Below are 18949 nucleotides of genomic sequence, written 5' to 3'. Positions count from 1 at the left end.
ATGTAGCCACCCTACTTTCTTTTGATTTATGATTACATAATATATCTTTTTCTATGCTCTTGTGTTCAGCTTGCCTATATAATTACATTTGGAGTGAATTTCTTATAAACAGCAGATAATTGGGTCATGATTTTTACTCTACCCTGCCAATCTCTGTCTTTTAATGAGCATAATTAGATCTTTTACATGTAATATAATTATTGATATATTAGGTGTTGATGTTTTAGCAGTTCAAATGAACTATAGAATCCCTACCTCCTTTTAAAAACATTTATAACATTATCTTTGATATTTCCCCTACATATATAGAATCACATCAAACAGGTTAGTTTTTCTTCAACCATCAGACATTGAAAACTCACGAGGAGAGGAAAAGTCTACTCTTCTACTCTATTGATAAATATTTTTGATTTTCATGTTTTTTCTTTCCTCCTAATGAATCAAGTTTTTTTTCTTTTACTGTTTTCTTTCTTATTAGAGACTTTCATTTAGCTATTCTCTTAGGGTGTGTCTGCTGATGACAAACTCATAGTTTTCCTCCTCTCTGTGTGCTTTCTAAATGTTTTCTTTGTCTTTAGTACTTAAGTTTGACTATAATGTAAGTACTTAAGTATGGATATTTTGGGGGAGTATCTTCTTTTGTGTTCAGTGAGATGTGTGATTCTGTAGGTTTATACTTTTTGGCAGATTTGGGAAGTTTTCAGCCAACATTTCTTCAAGTACTTTTGCAACCTTGCCCTCTTTCTCCTTCAAGGACTCAGATAATACAAAATGTTAGGTCTTTAGTAATAGTTCTATATGCCCCAGAGAGTCTATTTATGACTTTTCAGTCTCTCTTTGTTTTGTTGTTCACATTGGATAATTTTCTCTTGTTTTATCTTTCAGTTCACTGACATTTTCTCTGCCCCTCCATTCTGCTGTTGATCCCACACATTGAGTTTTTTATTTTGCTATTGTATTTTCCATTCAAAATTTACATTTGGTCCCTTTTTTGTGTGTGTGTGTCTTCTATTTGCTGAGACTTCTTAATGTTTTTCTGTGTTTCATGTTTATAATTACTCATTGGAGTATTTTAATAATTCCTTTAAAAGCTTTTTGAGATAATTCTCTGTCATCTCAAAGCTGGTATTTCATTGTTTGAGACAAAAAATTTTTTGTTGAAACCCAGACATTTTGGATATTATATTATGAGACTCTGGCTCTTATTTAAGTCTTTTGTTTTACCTGGTTTCCTCTGAATGGCTCAGGTGAGGAAAATAATTGTGTTGCCTCTTGCTGTCATGAGGGTAGAATTCTAGGTCCCCAGTCATCTTCACTGAAATCTGAGTGTGAGAGCATCCTTATCACTGCTGGTCATAGGTGGGCTGGGGGTTCTGGCTGCTCACTAGGCCTCCACTGATACCCCCCCCCTTGCCAGGAAGTGCAGGAGAGCCTTGTTACTTTCTTATTGGTCTCCACTTGACCTTCATTGATTCCAGAGGAGAAGAAGGAATGCCCAGATGGGCAGTTATGAGAGCCCTGACTCTCTACTAGGTTTCCTCTGATAACCAGCGCAGTGGGGACAAGGAGGGATGCCTCATTAATGCCAGGTGGGGGTGGAAGTCCAAGATCTGCATGTGGTCTTAACCAATACTAGCCAGTGGGGGTGAAAGTCCCAGCTCTCCACTTGGCCACCCAGTGGAATTGTTACCTCTTTGCAGCCTGGTAAGAAGACAACATACAATCGAGGTAGTACGAACAAGGAAAAATTGGCAGCCTAAGATGAAATTTCTAATCAATCATTTTCCTTGGGTTCAAAGCTGTGGAATGACTTGCATTTTGCCTTTTTTACCACGATCCACACTCATTCAACTCTCAAATACCATTCATGCATGCCGCCATGTGAATGGAACACCCCCCCCACACAATATTCCAGTGTGAACCTCACCAACCTTATGCACCCCTGCCCCAACCCCAGCCTTACAAATCAGCATTTCTCAAGGAATGCGCAGTGGCAGGTTTTCACTGATTCATGATAAAATGAGGAAACAGCTAAGATTGACCAAGTGCTTAGTCAGTACCTACATAGCAATACTTTTTATTTTCAGCAGCAGTGCTGAGCAGCACCATTATTCCATTGCCTTTTTCACCAGGAGGAGACTGGACCTGAGCAGCCTTGCTCTGAGACTGTGTCCTTCCTCAATATTTAAGTCAGACTGACTTCCTTGTGTGAAATGGTAGCAATGGAGACAATGCTGATGTGGTCTGCTTCTTCTGTCCCCTGCGTCCTTCACATTTCTGGCTGCTCCTCAAGTTAGGTCTAGGTTATTTTCCCAGTGGGTTTCCCTACTTCCAGGCCTCCTTCCTTGTGCTCTAGTCCAGCACTGCCCCCACCTCTCCTCTGAGCAGAAACCATCAGGAATCCTGCTCCTTCTCCTGGGATTCAGGGTCCAGAGCAGCACCACTTGACAGCTAAATGGTGTTCCCAGACAATTAGGACCTGTTTTTCTCTCAGTTTTCCTGCCACCTCTGCCCCTGGTAACCCTATGTATCCCTCCCTCCTCCCCATTCATGCCTTTACTTATTCATTCAACACACCTACTTTGAGCTCCTGTTTGAACTGGCTGTGGTGTGCATGAGAGGGCTCATGGGGCTCTCAGTGGGTCCAGCAGGGTGAAGGAACTGAACGAGGGATCACATATCAACATATTACAAAAGAGAGGGTCCCAGCACCCATCTGGGAGGGCTGACCAGTCTGGGGTGGAGAGGGGTCAGGGAAGGCCTCTCCACACCCCCAGTTAGCCATGTTGTATCCCCTTTAATCCTGGGACTCTGCTCCTCTCACCTGGGCAGGATGCTTTCATGACCCCTTTGGACTGTCAAAGCCTTGCTCGTTGCCTAGCGGGGGCACAAACTGAGTCATTTGCCAGGTAGTCATTGCATTGGCCTCCCTCTCCTGGTTAATTGCTCTTATTGATAACACTGACCGTCAGTGTTGCATCTCTGCTCCTTGTTACCGAAGGTCTCGTTCTCCAGTCTTCCCACCAGGTGGTCAGTGTAGCACTTTCCATGTCAGCATGAGGAGTCTACACATACTGAGCATGAACAGTAGCTTGTGCTCTGTGTTTCCTGTGGCTTCTGTGCCTCCTTCCCCAGCGGGGAGGTTGGGAGGTGCCTCATGGCTCCTTTGTGTCCCATCTTTGGGAATGTAATGGTACATACTCCACTAGCAAGTATTGACTTCCCTCTCTCTCTCCTGGTCAGGGGCAAACCTATCCAACAGGAATATGATTCCCAGCTGCTGATAACACACATTGAAAGGAGATATATGGTTCTGATTTTTATAGTCCCTCAGAATTCATCTTGCCCCAAGGGATTCATTTTACTCACTTTAATCATAGTAGAATTAAGCGTGATATTTTCATTTTATGGGGAGGGAGGAGATCTATGGGATATGAAATGGGAAAAATGTTTAGTTATTTTATGGGACTTTCTATGCAATTCTAGTTATATTCAAATGAAGGGAAGCACACTGACAGCTCGCATGTGCCCTGTCACTTCTATAGTATGCAGCTTGGGAGTCAGCCAGTGCTGGAAAATAAACTGAAAGATGTGATGGACAGGGACCTTCTAATTCTTGAGAACAGTATAGGCAAAGGTAAGCAGTTTATGTCTTTTAACATATGGGGTAATAAAGCAGTTCGCAGTCATTTTTAAAATATGTATTTGTTAAATAAAATATTTAATTTTGTGTGTTCTTTTTAATAATGTGTTTATTATTGTTCTATTACAGTTGTCCTAATTTTTGCCATTACTCTATACTGCATAACTCCCCCCGCACCACCTCCCATAGTCAACCCCCTCCCACTTTCCATGCCCATGAGTCATTTATACGAGTTCCTTGACTTTTTTGTTTCTTTTAAAAGATACTATTTTGCGACTTTGATAATGCGAGTCTATTTTATCATCTAAAATGAATAAATAAGTAGTTTTTGGCATACGAGTGGGGCTCTACAGTGCCTGGCACAGACAGTAGGCCCAGAAAATATGAAGCCCCTTCTTCCATTGAAAAGCATGTGAGGCACTAGGTGTTTAGCTCTATCATTTAAATTTATTCCTCTACTTCTCAAGTTTATAATTCCTAGCACCTTCCTAGTTTAGTACAAAAACATTTAATTTATCAACGTGATATTAGATTTAATGATGATGGTGTTCAGAATTTCTACTTTTTGAACTTTAAAAACATTTTCCCTGTTGTCCTGTAATAAACTGAACTGTGCTGAGTCCAAGCTAGAGAAGCTCCCCAGTTTTGGGGTTGTTTTCTCTTACTTTCCTTTATAGCTCTACCAACCCTATTTATATATATCCAAATAACATCAGTGAGGTTTGTTTTATTTCTAAATTTCATAAATATGGTATTATGCATCATATATTTTTCTACTACTTGCTTTTACATTTCACATTTGATTCCTGTTGTTTATTTTAAGCTTAAAAAATTCCATAGTTTTTCAGAGAGTTTTTGTTTGTTTTTCTTTTTTAAATCTAAAACATGATTGAATTTAAATTAATTTTGAAAATATATATCTTGAAAGAGCATCTAATTTGATTTTGTCCAATAACTGCCCATTTTTACAAGCATTATTTACTTAAATTCTGATCCATTCTCATTTACTTCCTGTTGTCTTCTCTAGAATCTATTTCATTCTATATACTCTAAGCTCTTAAATATCCTAGGGTCTACTTATTGCTTTCATTTTTCTGTGTTCTGTTTCTTCTAACGTTAGTACCACATTGGTTGTATTATTGTAAACTTGTATCTTTTACTATCTCGTGTGTTACCCTCTTCCCTAGATTACTTTGTCCAAAAATGTTATTAGTACTCTCTACTATTGGTCTTTATTTAAAAGAATAGAGATATTTTGTTAGAATATTTTCTTCTCCCCTTTTTGTTAACCTCATTCTATTCCAAATGAAAAATAAAAATAAATACTAACTAAAATCCAAATTATTCTAAGTAGAATTATATTAACATATAATTTAACTTTGAAAGAAAAGAGTTCTTTGGATCATACAATATTCTTACACAAAAATATTTTTAAATGTATTTTATTAATTATATTATTACAATAGTTCCAATTTTCTCCCCTTTACTCCCATCCCCCCAGCATCTCCCTCCCCCAGCAATCCCCCCCCAAGTCCATACCCATGGTTCGTGAAAAATAACTATCTCTCCCTCTCAGATATTAAGACCCTTTGTAATCTTGTGAAGGACAATGGGCGAAGGTCTCAAGCTCCTCTAGCTGCTTCAAGCTGGACATGGTCATCGTCCTACCTACCCTTGGGTCCCAAAAACCCTAATAATAGTGGGGGTGTGGAGGGGAGGGTGGCCTTCCCACACAGGGAAGGATCATGCAGACTCCAGGTCAGTTGGCTGTCCCCAGACAACGGCGTGCTTGGTTTAACAGGCTGGCATCCTTGTTGTGTTCTGGGGGCAACAGATTTGGCGAAAAGGGTTAAAAGACATCATTCAATCCATAACTACTAGATGACAAAAGGCAGGGATTAATTTTTCTGTGTCCCACATTAGGGGAAATAAGGGCTTCTTTGGAGGAAGGTGTGCCAGGCACATCTCACCTGTCCAAAACCCTTTTGCCCACCATACTTAGTCTGGGCTGAGGGAAATAATTTAGGTTTCCCCCCTCTCAGACCTCTGAGCCCTTTCTTCCAAGCCATTAGGATAGAAGAGAGAAACCAGTTTTAATGTGAAGCCCACAGACCACCCCATTCTTCACCAAACCAACCATTTAGATCAACCAAACCATTGAGTCTCAGGAGGCAGCGCTGCAGAGAGGATTAAGTGAGGTTTATGCATACAGACAATCACTCAGGTAATGTGCTCATAGGCTTATACCCTTTGAAAACAGAAAACACATGTTAATTTATGTAACATACCCCACTAACAAGTCTCTAAATCTGTCAAATTGTCTTATTGGGAAGACATCCAGTTGCAAGGCACTTGACATTCTACTTGCCTGCAATTTGAATATTTTTGATGATATCACAGACACGGTTTAATTTTCAAGTGAAACCATTTTTTAAATGAGAAGAAACTTTTTTTTTTTTTTTTGGTTTGACCTGCATATTTTTTTTTCCAAATTTTTATTATATTTTTTATTTATTTTTTTTTTGGTTTTTCAATTACAGTTGTCCCCTTTTCCCCCAATTTCTCTCCCCCACCCAACCCACCCCGAGAAGAAACTTTTAAGACTGTTAGTTGCCCTACTTTTTAGTCTACTACTGATCATTGTGATTTTCCTTGAATAATGATTTTTCTCCCTAAGATTACCCTCCTTGTCTTTAAAGGGACTACATTAAGTCCATTTTAAATTTATCCTGTTCATTTGCATAAACATAACAAGAGCAGCAGATGATCACTTATGATCTTTAGTTCTGCTTTACTGGAACTTACCCAAGGAACATTTAGGGTGACCCTCAGTCTGTTCTTCATGGCACAGAAGTTGAGCCACATACCTGGCATTTATCCTTGCCTGTACACATCTGTCCTTTCCAAGTCTTTCTGGTTTTTCATTGTGCCTTAAGGTCCCTTCTAGCCATCTTTCAGGTAAACAACCTTCGTTCCTTCCCTGGAAAGATTGCTGTGGGCCGCACAACCAACCATGGTAGCAGACCTTTTATCTCGCGGGCTTTTATTACCTTTGAAAGTCATTCCCAGTTCCTCAGGGCTTTTTGGTAACAACCTGAGCCCAAGTATGTCTCCTTTAGGCTTGACATTCCAGTCAAAGACTTGGTCAACAAGACCTCTATTAACAGCTAGTCTTATTAGTTCTATGCAAAGAAACTTATGTCATTATTTACTTGTTTAGAATGCCAAACTCTGGAGGGATCAAATAGGGAGAAAAATATACAATGTGAAGGAAAATGGCATTTCCATTCTTCATATTTTCATTTTTCCCCCACTAAAAAAAAATTTTTTTGTTTGTTTTTCCATTACAGTTGTCTCACTTTTTCCCCCTCTTGCTTCCCTGCTCCCTGCCCCTCCCTTCCCTCGCATTCAGTCCACAAAAATATTTATGTTATCTATTTGAGTACCTTCTACCAGCAAAAGTTTATTTAGTAAGTCACAGTGGTAGAAGTGAGCCGTGGAAGAAGTGAGCCAGCTGGGTTGCGTGCGCTCAGGAAAGAAGTTACAGAGACAGAAGAAGGGCCCTAGGAGCTTAGGAAAAAGGAAGGCGAAGAGAAAGAAAAGTCTCCGGGGGAAAGGAGAAGCGGAAAGGCTGGTATGTTAAAGAAAGAGCACGTGCAGGGAAACAAGGTGAGGGTAAAGGCACAGCTGTGCTTCAGCAAAGGTTGCCCCCATGACTATTTTTTAACTACCAATCTGTACTTCTTAATCTCTTCACTTTTTCACCACCACCCAGAACTTTCTTCTCTGAAACTATGAGTACACTTCTTTTGTTTGTTCGTTTATTTTGTTCTTTTAATTTCACATATAAATGAACTCATGTGACATTTGTTTTTCTCTGTCTGACTTACTTCACTTAGCATAATACCCTCTAGGTCCACCCATGTTTTTGCCAATGTTAAAATTTCATTCATTTTTATGACTGAGTAATATTTCTTTATTTTCCAGGGTGTATTTATTTTTATTTCTAATGGAACAAAATTATTTCAAGCAGTGTAATGTTCCATTATGTCTATTACTTTTTCCCATTTCTTTTTTTTTTTTTTACCTTTATTTATTGTTTTTCTATTACACTGGTCCACCTTTTTCTCCCATTTTTCCCCATATGCCAGCCCCACACAGCCAATCCGCACCCTCTTGTCCATGTCCATGGGTCATTTATATTAGTTCCTTAACTAGATTTTTCCCCTTCTCCTCCCGACCTCTTTTCCCCTCCCCACTGTTCACTGTCAGTCTTCTTTGCATGCCTCTGGTTCTGTTTTGCTCATTTGTGTTGTTCATTAGTTTCCTGTATTAGGTGACATCATATGGTATTTGTCTTTCACAGCCTGGCTTATTTCACTGAGCTTAATAGTCCCCAGTTCCATCCATGTTGTTGCAAGTGATAGAACTTTCTTTTTTTCTTTCTGCTGCGTAGTATTCCATTGTGTAAATGTATCACAAGTTTTTGATCCACTCATCTATATATGGGCACTTAGATTGTTTTCAGCACTTGGCTATTGTAAATAGAGCTGCTATGAACATAGGGGTTGCATAGGTTCTTTGGAACTAGTGTTTGCTGGTTCTGCGGGTATAATCCTGGCAATGGAGTAGCTGTATCAAAAGGCAGTTCCACTTTTAACTTTTTTTTTTTTTTTTTGGTTTTTCAATTACAGTTGTCCCATTTTCCCCCATTTCTCTCCCCCACCCCACTTTTAACTTTTTGAGGAATTCTGCATTGTTTTCCATAGTGGCTGCACCAGTCTGCAATCCCACCAACAGTGCACTAAGGTTCACTTTTTTCCACATCCTCGCCATGATTTGCTTGTTGACTTGTTGATGATGGCAATTCTGACTGGTGTGAGGTGGTATCTAATTGTGATTTTAATCTGCATCTCTCTGATGGATAGTGATGTTGAGCATTCTTTCATACGCCTATGGGCCCTCTCTATGTCTGCCTTGCAGAAGTGTTCAGGTCCTTTGCCCATTTTTAAATTAGATTGTCTGTCTTCTTGGTGTGGAATTGCATAAGTTCTTTATATGTTTTGGAGATCAAACTGTTGTCTGAGGTACCATTGGCAAATATGTTTTCCCATATGGTTGGATTCCTTTTCATCTTGTTAAATTTTTTTAGCTAAGCAGAAATTCTTTACTTTGATGTAGTCCCACCTGCTTATTCTTTTCTGTATTTCCTTTGCTCTGGGAGATATATCTGTGAAAATATTGCTACATGGGATATCTGAGATTTTCCTGCCTATGTTTTCCTCTAGGATTTTCATGGTGCCACGGCTTACATTTGAGTCCTTGATCCATCTTGAGTTTATTCTGGTGTAGAGTGTACATTGGTGGTCTGGTTTCATTTTTTTGCATGTCTCTCTCCATTTCTCTCAGAACCATTTGTTGAAGAGGCTCTTTTCACTCTATGTGATGTTTCTTCTCCCTTTGTCAAATATTCGTTGACCATAGAGATCTGGGTTTATTTCTGGGCTCTCTATTCTGTTCCATTGATCTATATGTCCATTCTTACACTAGTACCAGACTGTTTTGATTACAATGGCCCTGTAATATAATTTAGTATCAGTTATTGTGATTCCTATGACTGTGTTCTTCTTCCTCGAGATTGCTGTGGCTATTTGGGGCCTTTTTTGGTTTCATATAAACTTTTGAAATATTTGTTCTAGATCTGTGAAATATGCCATTGGTAATTTAAGAGGAATTGCAGTGAATGTATAAATTGCTTCGGGTAGTATGGATATTTTAATGAAGTTGATTCTTTCCATCCATGAGCATGTTATTTGGTTCCATTTATTTGTATCTTCCTTAATTTCTTTCTTCAGTGTTCTGCAGTTTTCAAGTACAGATCTTTTACCTCCTTGGCTAAGTTTATTCCTAAGTACTTTATTTTTCTTGTTGCTGTAGAAAATGGGATTTTTATTTTGTTTTTAGTTTCTATCTCTGATATTTTATTGTTGTGTACAGAAATGCCTTCAATTTTTGAATACTGTCTTTGTACCCTGACATTTTGCCAAAGCCACTTGTTAGGTCGAAAAGTTTTTTAGTGGGGACTCTAGGGTTTTTTATGTATGCTATCTGTCATCAGCAGATAATGAGTTTTACTTCCTCTTTCCTAATTTGGACACCTTTTACTTCTATTTCTTGTCTGATCACTGTGGCTAGAACTTCCAAAACTATGTTGAATAAGAGTGAGAGAGTGGACATCCTTGTGTGGCTCCTGATCTTAGAGGGAATGCTTTCAGTTTTTGTCCATTGAGTATGATGTTGTCTTCAGGTTTCTCATATATGGCCTTTATTATGTTGAGGTATGCTCCCTCTATTCCCACTTTGCTGAGTGTTTTTGTCATAAATGGGTTTTGTACTTTAGCAAATGCTCTTTCAGCATCTATTGATATGATCATGTTATTTTTGTCTTTCATTTTGTTTATGTGGTGTATTGCATTTACTGATTTGCGAATATTAAACCATCCATGCATCCCTGGGATGAAGCCCACTTGATTGTGGTGTATGATCTTTTTAATGTGTTGCTGGATCTGGTTTTCCAATATTTCGTTGAGTATTTTAGCATCTATGTTTATCAGTGATATTGGCCTATAGTTTTCTTTCTTTGTTGTGTCTTGACTTGGTTTTTGAATGAGGATAATATTGGCCTCATAGAGTTTGGGAGTCTTCCTTCTTCTTGAATTTTTTGGAATAGTTTGAGAAAGATAGAAGTTAGTTCTTCTCTAAATGTTTGATAAAATTCGCCTGTGAAGCCATCCAGTCCAGGGCTTTTGTGTGCTGGGAGTTTTTTGATTACTGCTTCAGTTTCACTGATTGTTATTGGTCCATTCAGGATTTCTGCTTCTTCTTGAGTCAGTTTTGGAAGATTATATGTTTCCAAAAATTTTCCCCTTTTCATCCAATTGTCAAATTACTTGCAATACAGTTGTTCATAGTAATTTTTTAAAATCCTTTGTATTTCTGTGGTGTCAGTTGTGATTCCTCCTCTTTTGTTTCTGATTTTATTTATTTAGGTCCTCTCTCTTTTTTTCTTGATGAGGCTGGTTAAAAGCTTGTCGATTTTATCTTTTCAAAGAACCAGCTCCTGATTTTATTGATTCTTTGAATTCTTTGTTTAGTCTCTATTGCATTTAATTCTGTTCTGATGTTGATTTCCTTCCTTCTACTCACTCTGGGCTTTGTTTGCTGTTGTTCCTCTAGTTCTTGTCAGCTGTAGGGTTAGGTTTCTTATTTGAGCTTCTTCTATCCTTTCTAGGTAAGCCTGTATTACTATGAACTTCCCTCTCAGGACTGCTTTCACTGTCTCCCATAGGTTTTGGGCTGTTGTGTGTTTTTTATCATTTGCTTCCAGAAAGTTTTTTTTATTTCTTCCTTGATGTCGTTGTGAACCCATTCATTATTTAATAACATGTTATTCATTTTCCATGAATTCGACTTTTTTTGCGTTTTTTCCTTGAGGTTGGTTTCTAGTTTCAAGCCATTGTGATCTGAGAAGATGCTTGATATAACTTCAATTTCCTTCAAGTTGTTGAGGCTTGTTTTGTGTCCTCCCATGTGATCTGTCTTTGAAAATGTTCCACGTGCACTTGAAAAGATTGTATATTTTGCTTTTGGGGGGTGAAAGGTTCTGTGTATTATCAATTAAGTCCATTTTCTCTAGAGCAGCAGATCTCAACCTGTGGGTCGCGACCCTTTTGTGTGTCGAATGACCTTTCACAGGGGTCACCTAAGACCATCGGAAAACACATGTATAATTGCATTAATCACTATGCTTTAGTTATGGTTGGGTATCACCACAACATGAGGAACTGTATTAAAGGGCCGCGGCATTAGGGAAGTTGAGAACCACTGCTCTAGTGGTTCAATGCCTCAATATCCTTGGTGTTTCTCTGCTTTAAAGATCTGTCCATTGTTGACAATGAGGTTTTAAAGTCCCGTACTATGAGTGTGTTGCTGTCAGTATCCTTCCTGATGTCTTCCAAGATTTTCCTTATATAGTTGGATGTTCCTATGTTGGGTGCGTATATGTTTACCAGGGTTATATCTTCCTGATGGATTGTTCCCTTAAGTACTATAAAATGTCCCTTTTTGTTTCTTTTTATGGCCTTTGCTATGAAATCTATTTTGTCTGATATAAATATTGCTACCCCGGCATTTTTTCCATGTCCATTTGCTTGAAAAACTTTTTTCCATAGTTTCACTTTCAGTCTGTTTAGATCTTTAGTTCTGAGGTGGGTCTCTTGTAAACAGCATATATGTGGGTCATGCTTTCTTATCCTTTCAGCTACCCTGTCTTTTGATTGGAGCATTTAATCCATTTACATTTAAGGTTATTATTGATAGGTACGTATTCATTGTGATTTTCCCCCTTTGTACCTGTGTTCCCCTTTCTCCGTTCTTCTTCTTAAAGCAGTCTTTTTAGCATCTCTTGCAATGCTATTTTGGTGGAGGTGTATTCTTTTAGTCTTCCTTTGTCTGGGAAACTATTTCATCTCTTATTTTGAAAGGGAGCCTTGCTGGGTAGAGTAGTCTTGGTTGTAGGACTTTGTTTTTCATTGTATGAACTTTTTTTTTTGCCATTCCCTTCTGGCTCATAGCATTTCTGTTGAGAAATCAGCTCATAGCCTAATCAGAGCTCCCTTGCATGTCATTTGCCATTTCTCTCTTGCTTCCTTTACGATTCTATTTTTGCCTTTGAACGTTGCCATTTTAATTATGATGCGTCTTGGAGTGGGCCTCTTTGGGTTCATCTTCATTGGGCCCCTCTGTCCTTCTTGGACTTGCATGACTTTTTCTCTCCTCGGTTCATGGAAGTTTTCTGTCATTTGTTTTTCAAACAAGTTTTCTATCCCTTGCTCACCTTCTCCTTTTGGTATCCCTATGATACAGATATTATTAGGTTTCATGTTGTCCTGCAGCTCTCTTAAACTCTCTTCATTCTTTTCCAGTCTTTTTCATTTTGTTGCACTCTCTGTGAATGTTTTCTACGTTGTCCTCCAGCTCACTTATCCAATCCTGTGCTTCATTTAGCCTGCTCTTTATTCTTTCTACTGTGTTCTTCAGTTCAGAAATTGTATTCTTCATTTCCTCCTGGCTCTTATTGATAGTTTCTATGTCCTTTGTAATGCTGGTGTGTTTCAAAGTTAAGTCCCTTGTAGCTTCCCTGGAGTTCTTTGACGTTTCCTTGGAGTTCTTGGTAGTTTCCCTGGAGTTCTCTATAATTCCCCTGGAGTTCCTTGTAGGTTTCTCTGAGTTTGTCAAGTTCGTTGAGTTCCTTATAAGCATTCTTTTGAATTCCATGTCTGATAGCTTCCTTGGCTCTGTTTCATCTAGCACTCTTTCTGGGGATTCCTCCTTTCCTTTTGTTGGGGGATTTTTTTGTCTCCCCATTTTAGGTGACTCTTCTTGTTTGTTTTTGTTTCTTAGATTGGTCTGCTTTGATTTCCTGCCTTCGTGGTATGACCTTTTGCAATAGACCTGTGGGATTCAGTGGTGCAGTCTCCTTGATCTCCTGAGCTTGATGCTCTTGAAATGCACTTTATGTTGTTTATTTGGGCTCTTTGGTTGTATTTCAGTATTAGTTATTGTGGTGCTGCTCTATGGCGGGACCTTCCCTCTGGCTAGCCGACTGAGATTCACTCCACCTGCCACATCTTGAATTCTTTTGTGGAGGTGCACTTTCTTCTCTTCCCGGATCCACCCCTGGTCAAAGTTCCATGGGTTTCATATCTCCCTTTCTGGCTGGCTGACTGTGAGGAGATCTAGCTGGATTCTGAGGTTGCTACTCTCTCTCGCTCATGGGTCTCCCTCATGGGTCTGCCAACCTTTCCCCTTACCACAGCTCTCTGCTGTGAGCCACACTGGGTTGGGTCCCCCTGACCAGTTCTGTGGTGCCCTCTTGCCCTCTTCATTTTTGTTTAGCAGCGCTACTATGCCAGCGAGCTGGTGTGCATGCCCAGATCCATTGCCAAGTCTCATGTCTTGTTTCAGCTCTTCTTCCAAAAAAGTCTCTGCATGGCTTCCAAACTGCAGCATTTGTCTGCATTTTTGTTTAGCAGAGCCCTTGTGCCAGCGCACAGGCCTACCAAGTCTCTGGACCCACCTCAGTTTCCTTCCAAAAGAGTCTCTGTGTAGCCCCCATGCCTCAGCACCGGTCCCTGGGGGCCCCGATCTCCATGCTTTCCCCGACTCCAAAATTCACACAATCTCTCACAGTCAGGGCTGGCCTCTGTCTTCACACGCCTCCAACAGTTTCATCCAAACCTTCTCACTAACTCCCTCATGGACATCGCTGGACAGGATGCCTATGGCAGTAGTTAAGTTTCCAGGCAGATCCCAGCTAATGAGCCGCTCAGCAGCTGACCCTTTGCAGTGTGGCAGAGGCGCTGGCAGCGACTCTGCTTAGGAAGTTTGGGCCTCAGTTTTTGCCCTCTCCCGTGCTGTTCCCATGCTCACATCCTTGTTTGCCCTCTCTGAAAGCCTCTCTCAGTCACTCTCCACTCAGCTCAGTGTTTGTACTTCAGGTCCTTCCGTGATGGGAGCAAGGAGACAAGGCTGCTACTTACTATGCCACCACCTTTCCATCCCCCATTACTTTTTAATTTCCGAGTAATATTTGATTGTATACCCATACCACTTCTTTATCCACTTGTCTGTTGTTGGGCTCTTGGGTTGCTTCAGTATCTCAACTGCTGAAAATAATGCTACAATGAGGATAGAGGTATATGTATATCCTTTTGATCTAGTGTTTGGTTTTTTGAGGGGCTACACACCCAGAAGTGGGATTGCTGGCTCATAAGTAATTCTATTTTTAATTTTTTGAGGAAACTCCATACTGCTTTTCATAGTGGCTGCACCAATTTACAGTCTCACCAAAAGTGCACGGGAGTGCCCTTTTCTCCACATCCTCACCAACACTTGTTTGTTTATTGATGATAAGCCTTCTGACAGGGGTGTTTTAGTGCAAAACTTTTTTAGTGTAATGTAGTTAATTTTTTTATTTTCTTTCCCTTGTTTGAAGAGATATATCAGAATAAATACCACTAAGCAAATGTCAGATAGTTTACTGCGTTGTGCTAGGATTTTTATGGTTTCAAGTCTAACATTCAAGTCTTTGATCCATGTTTAGTTTATTCTTGTATATGCTGTAAGAAAATGGTCTAGATTCATTTTTTTGTATGTATCTGTGCAATTTTTCCAAAACCACTCATTGAATAGATGGTCTTTACCCCATGGATTTTTTTTTGTCATGTATTAATTGACCAGATATGCATGGGTTTATTTCTGGTCTCCTTATGATGTTTCATTGATCTACATGTTTGTTTTCATGCTAGTACTGTGCTGTTTTGAAACCTATGGCCTTGTAGTCTAGTTTGATGTCATGGGGTGTGATACCTCCCATTTTGTTCTTCTTTCTCAAAGTTGCTATGGCTATTGGTGTCTTTTGTAGTTGCATATAAAGTTTAAGACTATTTGTCCTAGTTCTATGAAAACTGCCATTTTTATTGATAGAGAGTGCTTTGAATCTAGAGATTGCTTTGGGAAGTATGCACATTTCAACGATCTTAATTCTGCCTACTAACAAACGCAATAGAAGCTTTCATTTGCTGCTGTCTTCTTCAGTGTCTTATAATTTTCTCGGTATAGGCCTTTTACCTTCCTGGTTGAATTCATTTCTAACTATTTTATGTTATTTTTTGGATGCAAATGTAAACAGGATTGTTTTCCTAATTTTCTGTTAGTGTTTACTTTTAATTGGTGTATGGAAATGCAACTGATTTCTAATTATTAATTTTGTATCTTGTTCCTTTATTGACTTACTTTGTTGATTTTAGTATTTTTATATAAAGTAGTATGTCATCTGCAATAATGGGAGTTTTACTTTTCCCATTTTTATTTGGATGCCTTTTTTTCTTCTCTGGTTGCTGTTGCTATAACTTCCAATAACATGTTGGAATAAAAGTGGTGTATGTGAACAGTCCTGTCTTGTTATAGATATTAAGTAAAAATGCTTTAGCTTTTCCCTGTTGAGTATGAAGTCAGCTGTGGGTTAGTCATATACGTCCTTTATTATGTTGAAGTATGTTTCCTTTAATCCCACACTCTTTGTCATAAATGGAATCTGGGGTTTGTCAAATGCTTTTCCTGCATGTATTGATATGATTCATGCTTTTTATCCTTTAGTTTGTTTACGTGGTGTTTGATCTTAATTGACTTGTGGATACGGAACCAAACTTGCATCCCAGGACTAAATGCACTTGATCTTTCCATCTGATCTTTATCACTTATTGGTATATTCGTCTTACTGATATTTTGTTGAGGATTTTTCATCTATGTTCATCGAGGATATTGACCTAGAATTTGTTTTGTAATGTTTTTGTCTGATTTACTATCGGGATAATGGTGGTCTCATAAAATGAGCTTAAGAGCTTTCTCTCCTCTTGAATTCTTGGAATAGTGTAAGGAGATTATATGTTAATTCTACTTTTCATGTTCGACAAAATTCATCCGTTAAGCCCTTCAGTCCAAGACTTATGTCTGTTGGAGTTTTTTTTTTTTTTTTGATGACTGATTTGATCCTATTGGTGATACTTGTCACTTCTCCACTTTCATTTGTGATTTTATTTGTTTGTGCTTTCTCAGTTTATTTCCATAATGAGTGAAGATTGATAAACTTTAACCAGACTCCTTAAGAAAGATTGGTAGATAAAGGCTTATCTATCAATGACGCCAATGTGGAGTGATTTGATTCTCGCTAGGAATGTGTAAGGCTTCCGAGCCTTCCGCATTTAAATGCTTGGTGTTGGTCATCGTTTGGGGAGTAACCATTCTAGCGGGCATGCAGTGGGAAACTACTGCAGTTTCCACTTACGTTGACCTAATGTCAAATGATCTCAGCATCTCTGTTCATGTGCTATTTTCCCACCCATTATAGTTTTTGGTGAAGAGTTTGTTTAGCTTTTTTCCTTATTTTCAAGATTGGGTTTTTTTCTTATTATACACTTTTGAAAGTTCTTTATGTATTTTGCATACAAGAATATATATTTTTTACAAGTATGTTATTTCCTTGGGAGTCACATATGGTTAATCCATGTTCCATCACCATTTGTTGAAAACACTCTCCTTTCTTCCTTTGAGTTACCTTGGAAACTTTAATTACAATCAACTGACCAGAAACATAAAGGGTTATATTTAGAGTTTTTATTCTGTTTCATTCCTCTATCCTTGTACGTTCATTTTCATTTTATGCCAGGCTCACACTCATAATTACTTTAGGAGTTTTAGGGTAAAAATGGAAGTCAGGCAGTATATGTTCTCCAATTGGTCCTATGATTTCAGTTAATGTCCTCAAACAATGAGTAGAAAGTATTACTTCTTCCTCTGTGTTCTGAAAGAGTTTATGTACATTTGGTAATTTTTTTCCCTGAAATATTGGGTAGGAAGGATCAGTGTAGCTTTCAGGGCCTGAGATTTCCATATGGAAAATTCATAAAGAAAATTGTAAGCTGAAGCTATTATGTATGGAAATTCGGAGGACTTAAGAGTAGTCACTTAGAGTGGCCAAAATATTTTAAAATGTAAAACCTGAAATTGTAGCCAGAAAATGCCATCGCACGAGAATGTATGTCAGTATCCTCTGTGAACATTGAGAAAACTTCATTTAAAAATTTGGCCAATGAAGTTCAACAATATGTATGCAGAATTATGCCTGAAACGAGGGAGCTTTATTTCAGGAATGCCAGGCTCTTTCCACACTGAAAATCAATGGTAATCAACATATATTTAGGCCATATCTCTTCCGTCCTGACACACGGTGGCCTGCATCTGTGCCCCTGGGACCTGGCTTTCTAAAATCAGTGTCAGCGCTCCTGTCATGGGGATGCTTGGATTTCTAGAGGAACCCCAGCCAAGCCCTGTGCGAGTGGCCTGTTTCCCTCATCCATCCTCCCCACGCCCCCACCCCAAGCCCCCAAACACCCCCGAAGCCCCGCACAATCCTGTGAAGGCCCCAGACCCCCCTGAGAGCCCCTAATGGCTTCAGCTTATTCCATTGGTCAGGCGATGACCAGGCACATAACACTGCAGGAGAAATGACCCATAGCTCTCAGCTCATCTGAAGATGTCCCATATGTGACAAATTAGGCTCAGAGCCTCACTTGCTGTGGGTGCAGTCACAGGCCCATAAATTTAAAGTATTTCTTTCACATTGCAGGGCTTGAGCAGAAGGGTAGGCACTGTGTCTGGAGACCGAGGAGCAGGGACACTGGCTGGATCCTGCCACCTGCCATCAAGACACTGCCCTTCCCTGGCTGAAGAGCTGCACCTGCTGTGCGTGTGTCTGGCTGCTCCATCTCCCAGCAGCCACAGGTTTGGCCTAGGGACAGGGAGCAGGCGAACATCTAGAGAGCAGAGACCTGTGGACACAGAGGGTGTGACTGAGTAACTGTATATGTGTGGTTTTCAGTGCCTTTCCCTGCTCATCTAAGCCCTGTGACCTCACAAAGTGTCATGTCCACCTCCAGGGGTATCTGAAATGGTTAATATATATTATTGTACATGTTTCAGTGAGGGTATTTTGGGTGAGATTAACATTTAAGTCTGCACTTTGAATAGGCAGATCACCCTCTCTAATGTGAGTAGTTTATCCAATCAGTTGAAGGACTAAATCGAGCAAGAAATTTCCCCTGAACAAGAAGGAATTCTGCCAGCAGATCACTTTGAACTTGAACTGCAACACTGACTCTTCTGTGGATGTCCAGCCTCATAACCCACTCTGCAGATTTGGGACTTGCCATCGTCCATAAACACACAAGCCAGTTTCTTACAATTCACACACACACTCACATTCATATGGGGCACGCACCTCATTTCCTGTGAGAGCGTGCACATGCCCTGGCCTGAAGAGTCCCTGTTCCTGGTGGGATGGGCCTCTGCGATGTGCTTCCAGGTGAAGAATCCTTGCTATATCCCATGCTGTGACTTTGCAAGGCAGGCAGCCCAGCATTCCCTGTAAGGGTTTTCTTATAGATGCAAACCTGGCCATGCCACTCCTGTGTCAAGCTCCTCAGGGGCTCTCTGCAGCCCCCAGCCTGGTCTCCAGCCTCATGCCCCTGCACTCTCATCTCCTCACACACTCGTGAACCTACCGTACCAATCCCCACCCAATCTTTTCTTGCCTCTCTGCCTCTTTTATTTACAGTACTCCCTAGAGTGTTCTGCCACCACCTTTTTGCTCACCTAACTGAAACTTAAACTTCAGTACAGGTGTTA

The sequence above is a fragment of the Furipterus horrens genome, unplaced genomic scaffold, assembly GCF_987537825.1.
Source record: "Furipterus horrens unplaced genomic scaffold, mFurHor1.1.pri manual_scaffold_6, whole genome shotgun sequence".
In the NCBI taxonomy this organism is placed as follows: domain Eukaryota; kingdom Metazoa; phylum Chordata; class Mammalia; order Chiroptera; family Furipteridae; genus Furipterus; species Furipterus horrens.
Note: the sequence above shows the minus strand (reverse complement) of the source record.